At 48.4% G+C, this 14,517-nt stretch overlaps 2 non-coding genes across 2 annotated transcripts; both read right to left on the bottom strand.

The window, feature by feature from the left end:
• Positions 1 to 1,418: 1,418 nt before the first annotated feature.
• Trnan-guu lies at positions 1,419 to 1,492 on the bottom strand. Its single transcript has one exon. It is a non-coding gene; the product is annotated as a tRNA-Asn (tRNA).
• Positions 1,493 to 8,316: 6,824 nt separating this feature from the next.
• Trnan-guu lies at positions 8,317 to 8,390 on the bottom strand. The gene has a single exon. It is a non-coding gene; the product is annotated as a tRNA-Asn (tRNA).
• Between the last annotated feature and the right edge of the window lie 6,127 nt (positions 8,391 to 14,517).

Below are 14,517 nucleotides of genomic sequence, written 5' to 3'. Positions count from 1 at the left end.
GGACACGATATCCACCGATCTGCAGGTGAGATGGAATATTCTGCTTAACGTGCATTTCGACTGAACGAATACCACTGTAACATTGCAGGCGATGTTGGCTTGACCAGCGTTCAAGGCGAATGCTCTTTATATCACCATACTTCTGTAGACCCTCCTTAAGATAGACATTATCCACCTCCGGTGGAAGGTTGTAAACACGAACACTAGTGTGCGTAATGGAAGCATTGGAAAGCAGCACGGTACTTACAGAATCATCCCGATGCCGAAAGAGAACTTGATGACCGTATTTAGAAAGAATTTTATCAACCTGAAGTGGGTCCATAAACTTAACAAAGAAAACATACAGTTCGGTATCAAAATAAGCAGTGTGCACCTGATCCGAATGAACACCAAAGGTATCTACCAACCAATCATGAATCTCAAGAGAACTAGGTTGCACATGGCGGGTTGACTTGTCAAAAGCAAAACTAACTGTAGCCTGACGAGGAATAACCTGGGACGACATTTTCAAAATATGCGGTCGAAACCGCTACACAAAAAAACACTGAAATAAGGACAGAAAGTAACACAAGGTACGAAACAATGACGGAGAAACACTCACAGAAGTTGCAACACAACACGTAAACAAAAACGATAGTCCACTATACGTAACGCTACGGCGGAGCGGAAGACTAGGCACGTCCACACTGCACGGCGTCTAAAGCGGAACTGGCACTGAGCTAAGAAGGCGGCAGCTTAGCGTTTGTGAGCTATCCCCAAATTGTTACTTCATCATACTGAATCTTGCAGCCCTCGACCAGATATCGGATTTGGCACACAGCTGCTGCTGGGGGTGTCCACATTGCCGTTTTCCAAATCTCTTGAATGTTTCGCCCTTACGATCGAGGACGAGCGTCGGCCCACCAAAAGTTAGCGGTCTGCACAATCCTGACCTAGTGCACAGCTTGTGGGATAGCGTGGCTCGACTGCGAAATGCGCCTTTCGGCTCCTCTCTCTGGCTACAGTGCGCTGTTGTCCACAGTGGCACTGGCGTTGCCCATGGGGCTTCATGTAAGGCGACTGCACGTCGCTCGGCCAACAGCGGCCTACTGCAGACCGACACTTAAGACACACCAAATACAAATCGACATCGAGAGACAGGCCATGTCATGTGGCACTCGCGACGTATATGCTGAAATTGAATGTAAAGAATACGTCTTTTGTAGCGGGCGTCCCTCTACTGCAGTGTCACACATGACGAATAAAAAGGAAAACAGCAGAACGTCTGTGTAGGGCCATGTTTTTACCTACAGTGTCACTTGGCTGAATGTGTATAAGGCTCTGTGGCATCACTCAAACGCAGCCAAATTGTCACACTAGCTGTGTATCTCTAACAAAGTTGACGTATGTCCTCACCTCGGTGCCGGTTAAAACGATTTCGCCCCCAGGTGGGCTCGAACCACCAACCTTTCGGTTAACAGCCGAACGCGCTAGCCGATTGCGCCACGGAGGCCTTGACTTTGGCTCCCTTGTGCTCTGTATATCAACGCAATTCGTATACCTTCTGCAGGAATCTCGCAGAATGGTAGCATTTGCTTACGCCTCTTCACATGGATAACGTGCATGCACACTGTAGCGAGGCTCGTAAACGAATGACATCGCCAAGCATGACATTATACTTCAAAATGCATACAAACCAATGTTCTGCCTATGCATTCAGAAAACCTCTGAGGCCAGTAGAATACTTGTCATAGGTTGTAGAACATCCCTTTCATTCAGCGTACTGCCATGTGTTAGATGCTGCTCGAGATAGCTCCGCTCCTTGCAGGAAGGTTTAAAAAATGAATGCCTTCTGTGAGGTTCGAACTCACGACCCCTGGTTTACGAGACCAGTGCTCTACCACTTTTTTTTTTTTTTTTTTTTTGCTATAACAGGCGTCTACTCTTCATTGAGGAGCTGCAACCGGGGCTGAGTTCCACCTACTCTTCAGCACGGTCAAAATGGCAGGGCTCGTCCGGGATATGAACCCGGGACCTCCTGCACCCAAAGCAGGAATCATACCCCCTTTTTTTTTTTTTTTTTTTTTTACAGCATTATTTTAAGTCCAAAGGGAACACACACAGACACACACACACACACACACACACACACACACACACACACACACACACACACACACACACACAGACACACACACACACACACTTAAATAAAAAGAAGATATAATTGGTTTCTAATGCAAACAGCAAAGGGTGGATTTGTACCTCAATTTTGATATACTGGGAGTGCATAATAAATTCATATTTTTTTTCATTGTGTAAAGTTAGAGGTGACAGTGAGATTCAGGCCTGCGGAAGCAAAGTGGGCAGGGGTCGAAGCCCGAGGCCTGGCCACGATGACTCCACCGTCCTGTTTCCGAAAGGCACCTGTACAAGGGCGTAGTATTATCCCCTACTGTCTCGGTTCGTGGTCGCTCGTTTGTTTTTCTTGAGCGCCCTAAAGGTCCACGAAAACTTCAGTCCTGGATGTATAGAAGAAACATACACCAAGGCGGTAAATCCCGAAACAGTATAAAAGAAAATGGCTCACACAGGTGTCCTTAGCCAACACCCTCTCTTTCAAATGTCAGGCTAAGCATATTTGCAAAATCATCACGGAGGCCTGGCAATCGCAAGCGCTGCCAGTAAGCAGTAAGCATGTACTGCCGAAACGCTAGGTGTCCATCGTCTTCATGACAACTGATGACAAAATGTACGAAATGTCCAATCAACCACATGACTGTATGGAGCTTCGTTCGCGGAAAAAAGGAGGAATCGGGCCGGACGATGATGTCAATAGTATAAGCGGCTTCAGCAGACCTAGTGACAAAAGCAAGTTGTTTCCTGAGCCAACGCCAATTGGCAAGGTGCCCACAGCAGGTGAATCGATGTTCAAGGGTATCCAGGAGACCACACCGAGTACAGGTGTCCGTGTCAGAAAGACCAATACGGTGCAGTCGTACATTGGTGGGAACCAAATTATTTATTACCCTATACCACGTGGACGCCACGGCCATAGAGTGTATCGGCAGACTAACATTCTTCCAGACGTTCCTCCAGGACACAGATGGAGACGCCAGTTCTATTGGATTGGGACCGGCCAGCCCCTCCCAGCGGGCAATCAAGCCCTTGGTCGTTGGCACCGGTCGCCGCAAGAAGACGTCACCGAGGTAACTCACCGCAATGTAAAACTCCCGAATGTGTTTCAGCTTAATATTTAGGCGTCCGACATCGACAGGTGGAGCAAGGCTCGCCGGACGCACAACAGTAAAAAGCCTGGATGTAATTGAAGTCTCTTCTTGCGTAACAATTAGAGTCGTTCGGCGGACGTACAAAGCAGACGCCTTGCGAGTAATGTCAGAGAGGCCCAAGCCTCCGGAGATACGCGGTTTCGTCATAACCTCGTAACGTAACTTGAATAGATGGCCCTTCCATATAAACCTGCTAGACAATTGGCGCAACCTTTTCGCCACCATCATGGGAAGTGGGAACAGCTGAGCAACATAATAAGCTTTACATAGAACGTAGGTGTCTAAAATTCTGACTTTTTGCAAAATGGTAGCAGAGCGCTGCTCATGGACCATCAGAGCCCCCTGTATCTTCTCGGTGACAGATTTCCAATTGAGAGCCGCCATTTTTAGAGGACACCGATCAATGATAATCCCCAAGGACGTATGGCGATCGACAAAAGTGGCCCAAGGGACATCAGCATCGCGAAATCCTCGAATATCAAGGAACTTACATTTACCCTGATTGAGACGCGCTCCAGAGACACGACAGTATGCATCAACTGCCCCTTTCAACAACCGGATATCATCACGTTGACGGAGGAGAACAACGACATCATCCGCATATGCCTTAACAGAGAGCTTCCCACCAGAGAGGGACATACCCTGAAGCTTGAGAGCAATAGTCCGAAGCAGCGGTTCCAGGGACAATACGAATAAAGACATAGAGAGCGGACTACCCTGAGGCACTCCGCGGCGGATAGCAATGGGCGGCGTCAGCTGCCCATTGACTGACACCCGAGCTGTTATTCCCCTATACAAATTGCCAAGAACACCACGTGATGAAGCGTTAAAACCTATTGTACCTAAAACATGATCTAAAAACACATGACTGACGTGATCAAAAGCCTTGTAAAAATCAAGGAAGGCAAAGGCACAATGTACGTTTGTAACCGCCGCAACCGAGACAACATCCCGATATTCGGCTACTGGTGTCAGAATAGATCTATCATGAAAACAACATTGATGTGCACCAATCACACCCCGAAGCAGAGAAGACAACCGGCTATTGAGCGCTCTAGCAGCTGTCTTGTAGTCAAAGTTCAGCAATGTGAGCGGACGAAGATTGGCAGCAGATAAACGACCAGAGGACTTCGGAATTAAAACAATTTTCCCTACTTTAAAATCGGCAGGCACATCCACCCCCCTGACAATCTCATTTAAAATCTGCGTAAAAATGCCACCCAAAAGAGGCCAAAAACGGAGATAAAATTCTTTAGGCAGGCCGTCTGGACCCGGCGATTTACTGGACGGAGAGCGAGCAATAAAATCGAAAACATCATCTACCTGGAACTCCCGGAGAAATTCGCCGTTCGCGTCAGGCGCGATCGTCGCAGTTAGATCCCCAAGGACATCATCCGAAAGAGACTCACCAGAATCATCGGCAGAATATAGACTAGTATAATACTGATGAAGAGCACGAACCATTTCCTCCTGTGCAATAAGCTGTCGTCCATCATCCACCGTAAGAGAAGAGATGAAGGAGCGACGACGACGAGTCTGATGCCGTAGCAGGTGGTACAAGGATGTCAGTTCACCTTCAACAAGAGAGTGAGGTTTCGACTTAACTCGCAGACCATCCATCTGTCGTCGTTTAAGGCTCAAGAGCTTGGCTTTAATACGACGAACATCATGGATCCGCAGTGGAGAGGTACCCGCCGCGTCATATAGTTCACGCAGGACAGAGTAGTAATATTCATACGTGTTCTTAAAATCACGCGTCCTAGCAGCACAGTAGAAAATCAAAGTCTGACGAATCTTGGGCTTGGCAAACGCAGTCCACCAAACCAGCAAGGAGGGGTATCGCGGGACAGAGCGAAGACATCGCTCCCACACGCCACTTATAACATCATCCATAGCACTGTCGGCAAGGTGGGAAACATTTAACATCCACTGGGAACGATAAAGTTTTGCAGGTTGGTGACTAAGATTTACAGTTGCAGTAAAAGCACAATGGTCAGAAAAACTAGTAGGAATAACATCGACAGAAAGAATTTTATCACATAAAAAATCAGATAAATAGAATCTGTCGAGTCTACTGCATGAGGACCCGGTAAAAAACGTATATTTCACCAGGGTTGGATATTTGTGTTCCCAAACATCACGCAGATGCATCGTACGAACTAAGTCATGTAAATCACGGCAATAATTAAAATTGGGGGACTGGTCTGCAGGGCGTAAAACACAATTAAAATCGCCTCCGAGCAGGAGACTCCGAGGACTCTGGCGCAAAAGATAAATAAGCTCTTCTTTATAAAAGCGCGATCGAGCCACAGTGTGACCCGAACCAGAGGGGGCATACAAAACAACGAGGCGGAGATCAAAAAGACGACAACCAATCCCACGGCCAGAGTCAAGGAATTCAATGTCAGTAATAGGAATGCCCTCTCGAAAGAAAAGAGCAGTTCCTGTTGAATATTCCGGCGCGACATTAAAAGCAGTTTGAAATCCAGGTAGAGAGAGATCAGAAAACAACACTTCCTGCAAAAACACTATGTCCGCACAGGCGTCGTAAATAAACTGCCGCAAAGAGGCAATGCGAACGTCGGACTCAATACGGTTAACATTTAAGGTAAGAAAGGTGTATGCTTGAACCATAGACAGAAAAGCGAGAAAACAAATCACCTACACCGACGCACCAGCGTCACAGTCCATACCAGGGGTGACGGAGGCATCCGAGGGAGGCGGACTGCTACCCCGTTCCGCGGATCCCTTACGTTTCGGTTTTTTACGAACAGCATTAACGTTCGGCTGAACGCGTAACTTGCGTCGGCTGACGGGCAAGGAAGCTTCAGCCGCCGGTGACGTAGGAGGGTCAAGTTCTGTATCCGACACCACCCGCGCCGGTCCACATGCGGGATCCGGGGTCGCGGCGGAAACATCCGACGGAACGGAATGGTCAACACCTGCACTAGCTTCCGGCAAACATGGACTGCACGGAGGCGAAACGTGAGCAGGAAGGTCCGAGGCCGCAGAGTTGGAAGGAAGCGGAGCAGCTCCGCTGGCAGAGGTATGGGGCAGCGAAGCAGAAAGTTGTCGCGGCTCCACTTGTTGTGACATCGAAGTCGGTTTGGAAGACGGCGCCAACAGGCCCGACCGACGACCCGACTCGAGAGAAGCTGCGTCGGAGGCCGGAGGGGGGCCAGCAGCCGCCACCGGAACCGCTACCTCAGGAGGGCAGGGAGCAGCTACAGTACACAGTGGCTCGGAGGATGCCGGTCGCTCGGACTGGGGCATCTCAGGGAGATCCTCATCCGTACTATTTCCATCGTGTGGGCGACGCCTCTTATTATTCAAAAGTGGCACACCCACCTGAGGGACAGACGGAACAACATCAGATTTAGCACGCAAAGGAGGAAATTCTGTGTCAGGGGTGCGCAAAACCTGTGGCGGGGCGCTACTACCACTGGACTGTGCTACACCAAGAGCAGAACCACCTGCAACGAGGTCAGCGACCGTTAACTTGCGACGCTGTTCGAGAGAATTTTTTAAAACAAAAACCCTCCGCGGACAGTCAGTACGCACGTGACCACTTTCATTGCACAAAAAACAGGTGCCAACCTGACCACTATATGTTACATGGACACGATATCCACCGATCTGCAGGTGAGATGGAATATTCTGCTTAATGTGCATTTCGACTGAACGAATACCACTGTAACATTGCAGGCGATGTTGGCTTGACCAGCGTTCAAGGCGAATGCTCTTTACATCACCATACTTTTGTAGACCCTCCTTAAGATAGACATTATCCACCTCCGGTGGAAGGTTGTAAACACGAACATTGGTATACGTGATGGAAGCATTGGAAAGCAGAACGGTACTTACAGAATCATCCCGATGCCGAAAGAGAACTTGATGACCATATTTAGAAAGAATTTTATCAACCTGAAGTGGGTCCATGAACTTAACAAAGAAAACATACAGTTCGGTATCAAAATAAGCAGTGTGCACCTGATCCGAATGAACACCAAAGGTATCTACCAACCAATCATGAATCTCAAGGGAACTAGGTTGCACATTGCGGGTTGACTTGTCGAAAGTAAAACTAACTGTAGCCTGACGAGGAATAACCTGGGACGACATTTTCAAAATAGGCGGTCGAAACCGCTACACACAACACACTGAAATAAGGACAGAAAGTAACACAAGGTACGAAACAACGACGGAGAAACACTCACAGAAGTTGCAACACAACACGTAAACAACGATAGTCCACTATACGTAACGCTACGGCGGAGCGGAAGACTAGGCACGTCCACACTGCACGGCGTCTAAAGCGGAACTGTGAAACCAGTGCTCTACCACTGAGCTAAGAAGGCGGCAGCTTAGCGTTTGTGAGCTATCCCCAAATTGTTACTTCATCATACTGAATCTTGCAGCCCTCGACCAGATATCGGATTTGGCACACAGCTGCTGCTGGGGGTGTCCACATTGCCGTTTTCCAAATCTCTTGAATGTTTCGCCCTTACGATCGAGGACGAGCGTCGGCCCACCAAAAGTTAGCGGTCTGCACAATCCTGACCTAGTGCACAGCTTGTGGGATAGCGTGGCTCGACTGCGAAATGCGCCTTTCGGCTCCTCTCTCTGGCTACAGTGCGCTGTTGTCCACAGTGGCACTGGCGTTGCCCATGGGGCTTCATGTAAGGCGACTGCACGTCGCTCGGCCAACAGCGGCCTACTGCAGACCGACACTTAAGACACACCAAATACAAATCGACATCGAGAGACAGGCCATGTCATGTGGCACTCGCGACGTATATGCTGAAATTGAATGTAAAGAATACGTCTTTTGTAGCGGGCGTCCCTCTACTGCAGTGTCACACATGACGAATAAAAAGGAAAACAGCAGAACGTCTGTGTAGGGCCATGTTTTTACCTACAGTGTCACTTGGCTGAATGTGTATAAGGCTCTGTGGCATCACTCAAACGCAGCCAAATTGTCACACTAGCTGTGTATCTCTAACAAAGTTGACGTATGTCCTCACCTCGGTGCCGGTTAAAACGATTTCGCCCCCGGGTGGGCTCGAACCACCAACCTTTCGGTTAACAGCCGAGCGCGCTAGCCGATTGCGCCACGGAGGCCTTGACTTTGGCTCCCTTGTGCTCTGTATATCAACGCAATTCGTATACCTTCTGCAGGAATCTCGCAGAATGGTAGCATTTGCTTACGCCTCTTCACATGGATAACGTGCATGCACACTGTAGCGAGGCTCGTAAACGAATGACATCGCCAAGCATGACATTATACTACAAAATGCATACAAACCAATGTTCTGCCTATGCATTCAGAAAACCTCTGAGGCCAGTAGAATACTTGTCATAGGTTGTAGAACATCCCTTCCATTCAGTGTACTGCCATGTGTTAGATGCTGCTCGAGATAGCTCCGCTCCTTGCAGGAAGGTTTAAAAAATGAATGCCTTCTGTGAGGTTCGAACTCACGACCCCTGGTTTACGAGACCAGTGCTCTATCACTTTTTTTTTTTTTTTTTTTTTTTTTTTTTTTTTTTTTTTTTTTACGGTATCTCGTAAGGACAGAAAGAGGAGCAGCTGCCGCCGAGCCCAGGCGCCGTGCCTAACACGCAGAAGGTCCCCGGCTCGATTGCGGGCGGAAACCCGTTTTCGTCGCACTCAGCAAGACACTTGCTACGATCTCTACTGTGACCATTTAAATCAAACGTTCCATCAGCAGGGTGCACATGGCTCAAATGAAACATGAAACGGTTTCAGAACTGGTTGTCGGATTTTAGCGCTGACTTGGAGGCCTGGAAATGCGCGAAACAGCCGCCGCCATGCGATTTGTTGCCACACCGTTGTACAAAACGCAAGGGCTCGTCCGGGATTTGAACCCGGGACCTCCTGCACCCGAAGCAGGAATCATACCCCTTTTTTTTTTTTTTTTTTTTTTTTTTTTTTTTTTTATATATTTTTCCCAGTGAGTAAAACGTGTACCTCTGGTGGGACTCGAACCCACAATCCCCGGTTTAGGAGACCGATGCCTTATCCATTTTTTTTTTTTTTTTTTTTTTTTTTTACAGTACTGAAATTAAAATCCTAAAACATGACTATATAATGTAGACTGCTGACTGAAATAAAGATTAAAAACACGAAAACTTCAGTCCTGGTGTAGAGAAGAAACATATATAAAGGCGGCAAATCCAGAAACAGTATAAAAGAAAATGGCTCACACAGGTGACCTTAGCCAACACCCTCTCTTTCAAATGTCAGGCTAAGCATATTGGCAAAATCATCTCGGAGGCCTGGCAATCGCAAGCGCTGCCAGTAAGCAGTAAGCATGTACTGCCGAAACGCTAGGTGTCCATCCTCTTCATGACAACTGTTGACAAAATGTACGAAATGGCCAATCAACCACATGACGGTATGGAGATTCGTCCGCGGAAAAAAGGAAGAATCGGGCCGGACGATGATGTCAATAGTATAAGCGGCTTCAGCAGACCTAGTGACAAAAGCAAGTTGTTTCCTGAGCCAACGCCAATTAGCAAGGTGCCCACAGCAGGTGAATCGATGTGCAAGGGTATCCAAGAGACCACACCGAGTACAGGTGTCCGTGTCAGAAAGACCAATACGGTGCAGTCGTACATTGGTGGGAACCAAATTATTTATTACCCTATACCACGTGGACGCCACGGCCATAGAGTGGATCGGCAGACTAACGTTCTTCCAGACGTTCCTCCAGGACACAGATGGAGACGCCAGTTCTATTGGATTGGGACCGGCCAGCCCCTCCCAGCGGGCAATCAAGCCCTTGGTCGTTGGCACCGGTCGCCGCAAGAAGACGTCACCGAGGTAACTCACCGCAATGTAAAATTCCCGAATGTGTTTCAACTTAAAATTTAGGCGTCCGACATCGACAGGTGGAGCAAGGCTCGCCGGACGCACAACAGTAAAAAGCCTGGATGTAATTGAAGTCACTTCTTGCGTAACAATTAGAGTCGTTCGGCGGACGTACAAAGCAGACGCCTTGCGAGTAATGTCAGAGAGGCCCAAGCCTCCGGAGAGACGCGGTTTCGTCATTACCTCGTAACGTAACTTGAATAGATGGCCCTTCCATATAAATCTGCTAGACAATTGGCGCAACCTTTTCGCCACCATCATGGGAAGTGGGAACAGCTGAGCAACATAATAAGCTTTACATAGAACGTAGGTGTCTAAAATTCTGACTTTTTGCAAAATGGTAGCAGAGCGCTGCTCATGGACCATCAGAGCCCCCTGTATCTTCTCGGTGACAGATTTCCAATTGAGAGCCGCCATTTTTAGAGGACACCGATCAATGATAATCCCCAAGGACGTATGGCGATCGACAAAAGTGGCCCAAGGGACGTCAGCATCGCGAAATCCTCGAATATCAAGGAACTTACATTTACCCTGATTGAGACGCGCTCCAGAGACACGACAGTAAGCATCAACCGCCCCTTTCAACAACGGGATATCATCACGTTGACGGAGGAGAACAACGACATCATCCGCATATGCCTTAACTGAGAGCTTCCCACCAGAGAGGGACATACCCTGAAGCTTGAGAGCAATAGTCCGAAGCAGCGGTTCCAGGGACAATACGAATAAAGACATAGAGAGCGGACTACCCTGAGGCACTCCGCGGCGGATAGCAATGGGCGGCGTCAGCTGCCCATTGACTGACACCCGAGCTGTTATTCCCCTATACAAATTGCCAAGAACACCACGTGATGAAGCGTTAAAACCTATTGTACCTAAAACACGATCTAAAAACACATGACTGACGTGATCAAAAGCCTTATAAAAATCAAGGAAGGCAAAGGCACAATGTACGTTTGTAACCGCCGCAACCGAGACAACATCCCGATATTCGGCTACTGGTGTCAGAATAGATCTATCATGAAAACAACATTGATGTGCACCAATCACACCCCGAAGCAGAGAAGACAACCGGCTATTGAGCGCTCTAGCAGCTGTCTTATAGTCAAAATTCAGCAATGTGAGCGGACGAAGATTGGCAGCAGATAAACGACCAGAGGACTTCGGGATTAAAACAATTTTCCCTACTTTAAAATCGGCAGGCACATCCATCCCCCTGACAATCTCATTTAAAATCTGCGTAAAAATGCCACCCAAAAGAGGCCAAAAACGGAGATAAAATTCTTTAGGCAGGCCGTCTGGACCCGGCGATTTACTGGACGGAGAGCGAGCAATAAAGTCGAAAACATCATCTACCTGGAACTCCCGGAGAAATTCGCCGTTCGCGTCAGGCGCGATCGTCGCAGTTAGATCCCCAAAGACATCATCCGAAAGAGACTCACCAGAATCATCGGCAGAATATAGACTAGTGTAATACTGATGAAGAGCACGAACCATTTCCTCCTGTGCAATAAGCTGTCGCCCATCATCCACCGTAAGAGAAGAGATGAAGGAGCGACGACGACGAGTCTGATGCCGTAGCAGGTGGTACAAGGATGTCAGTTCACCTTCAACAAGAGAGTGAGGTTTCGACTTAACTCGCAGACCATCCATCTGTCGTCGTTTAAGGCTCAAGAGCTTGGCTTTAATACGACGAACATCATGGATCCGCAGTGGAGAGGTACCCGCCGCGTCATATAGTTCACGCAGGACAGAGTAGTAATATTCATACGTGTTCTTAAAATCACACGTCCTAGCAGCACAGTAGAAAATCAAAGTCTGACGAATCTTGGGCTTGGCAAACGCAGTCCACCAAACCAGCAAGGAGGGGTATCGCGGGACAGAGCGAAGACATCGCTCCCACACGCCACTTATAACATCATCCATAGCACTGTCGGCAAGGTGGGAAACATTTAACATCCACTGGGAACGATAAAGATTTGCAGGTTGGCGACTAAGATTTACAGTTGCAGTAAAAGCACAATGGTCAGAAAAACTAGTAGGAATAACATCGACAGAAAGAATTTTATCACATAAAAAATCAGATAAATAGAATCTGTCGAGTCTACTGCATGAGGACGCGGTAAAAAACGTATATTTCACCAGGGTTGGATATTTGTGTTCCCAAACATCACGCAGATGCATCGTACGAACTAAGTCATGTAAATCACGGCAATAATTAAAATTGGGGGACTGGTCTGCAGGGCGTAAAACACAATTAAAATCGCCTCCGAGCAGGAGACTCCGAGGACTCTGGCGCAAAAGATAAATAAGCTCTTCTTTATAAAAGCGCGAGCGAGCCACAGTGTGACCCGAACCAGAGGGGGCATACAAAACAACGAGGCGGAGATCAAAAAGACGACAACCAATCCCACGGCCAGAGTCAAGGAATTCAATGTCAGTAATAGGAATGCCCTCTCGAAAGAAAAGAGCAGTTCCTGTTGAATATTCCGGCGCGACATTAAAAACAGTTTGAAATCCAGGTAGAGAGAGATCAGAAAACAACACTTCCTGCAAAAACACTACGTCCGCACAGGCGTCGTAAATAAACTGCCGCAAAGAGGCAATGCGAACGTCGGACTCAATACGGTTAACATTTAAGGTAAGAAAGGTGTATGCTTGAACCATAGAGAGAAAAGCGAGAAAACAAATCACCTACACCGACGCACCAGCGTCACAGTCCATAGCAGGGGTGACGGAGGCATCCGAGGGAGGGGGACTGCTACCCCGTTCCGCGGATCCCTTACGTTTCGGTTTTTTACGAACAGCATTAACGTTCGGCTGAACGCGTAACTTGCGTCGGCTGACGGGCAAGGAAACTTCAGCCGCCGGTGACGTAGGAGGGTCAAGTTCTGTATCCGACACCACCCGCGCCGGTCCACATGCGGGATCCGGGGTCGCGGGTGAAACATCCGACAAAACGGAATGGTCAACACCTGCACTAGCTTCCGGCAAACATGGACTGCACGGAGGCGAAACGTGAGCAGGAAGGTCCGAGGTCGCAGAGTTGGAAAGAAGCGGAGCAGCTCCGCTGGCAGAGGTATGGGGCAGCGAAGCAGGAAGTTGTCGCGGCTCCACTTGTTGTGACATCGAAGTCGGTTCGGAAGACGGCGCCAACAGGCCCGACCGACGACCCGACTCGAGAGAAGCTGCGTCGGAGGCCGGAGGGGCGCCAGCAGCCGCCACCGGAACCGCTACCTCAGGAGGGCAGGGAGCAGCTACAGTACACAGTGGCTCGGAGGATGCCGGTCGCTCGGACTGGGGCATCTCAGGGAGATCCTCATCCGTACTATTTCCATCGTGTGGGCGACGCCTCTTATTATTCAAAAGTGGCACACCCACCTGAGGGACAGACGGAACAACATCAGATTTAGCACCCAAAGGAGGAAATTCTGTATCAGGGGTGCGCAAAACCTGTGGCGGGGCGCTACTACCACTGGACTGTGCTACACCAAGAGCAGAACCACCTGCAACGAGGTCAGCGACCGTTAACTTGCGACGCTGTTCGAGAGAATTTTTTAAAACAAAAACTCTCCGCGGACAGTCGGTACGCACGTGACCACGTTCATTGCACAAAAAACAGGTGCCAACCTGACCACTATATGTTACATGGACACGATATCCACCGATCTGCAGGTGAGATGGAATATTCTGCTTAACGTGCATTTCGACTGAACGAATACCACTGTAACATTGCAGGCGATGTTGGCTTGACCAGCGTTCAAGGCGAATGCTCTTTACATCACCATACTTCTGTAGACCCTCCTTAAGATAGACATTATCCACCTCCGGTGGAAGGTTGTAAACACGAACATTGGTATACGTGATGGAAGCATTGGAAAGCAGCACGGTACTTACAGAATCATCCCGATGCCGAAAGAGAACTTGATGACCATATTTAGGAAGAATTTTATCAACCTGAAGTGGGTCCATAAACTTAACAAAGAAAACATACAGTTCGGTATCAAAATAAGCAGTGTGCACCTGATCCGAATGAACACCAAAGGTATCTACCAACCAATCATGAATCTCAAGAGAACTAGGTTGCACATGGCGGGTTGACTTGTCAAAAGCAAAACTAACTGTAGCCTGACGAGGAATAACCTGGGACGACATTTTCAAAATATGCGGTCGAAACCGCTACACAAAAAACACTGAAATAAGGACAGAAAGTAACACAAGGTACGAAACAACGACGGAGAAATACTCTCAGAAGTTGCAACACAACACGTAACAAAAACGATAGTCCACTATACGTAACGCTACGGCGGAGCGGAAGACTAGGCACGTCCACACTGCACGGCGTCTAAAGCGGAA

This window comes from Schistocerca piceifrons, chromosome 5 (genome assembly GCF_021461385.2).
Source record: "Schistocerca piceifrons isolate TAMUIC-IGC-003096 chromosome 5, iqSchPice1.1, whole genome shotgun sequence".
In the NCBI taxonomy this organism is placed as follows: Eukaryota; Metazoa; Arthropoda; class Insecta; order Orthoptera; family Acrididae; genus Schistocerca; species Schistocerca piceifrons.
This window is presented reverse-complemented; position numbering and strand designations above follow the sequence as displayed.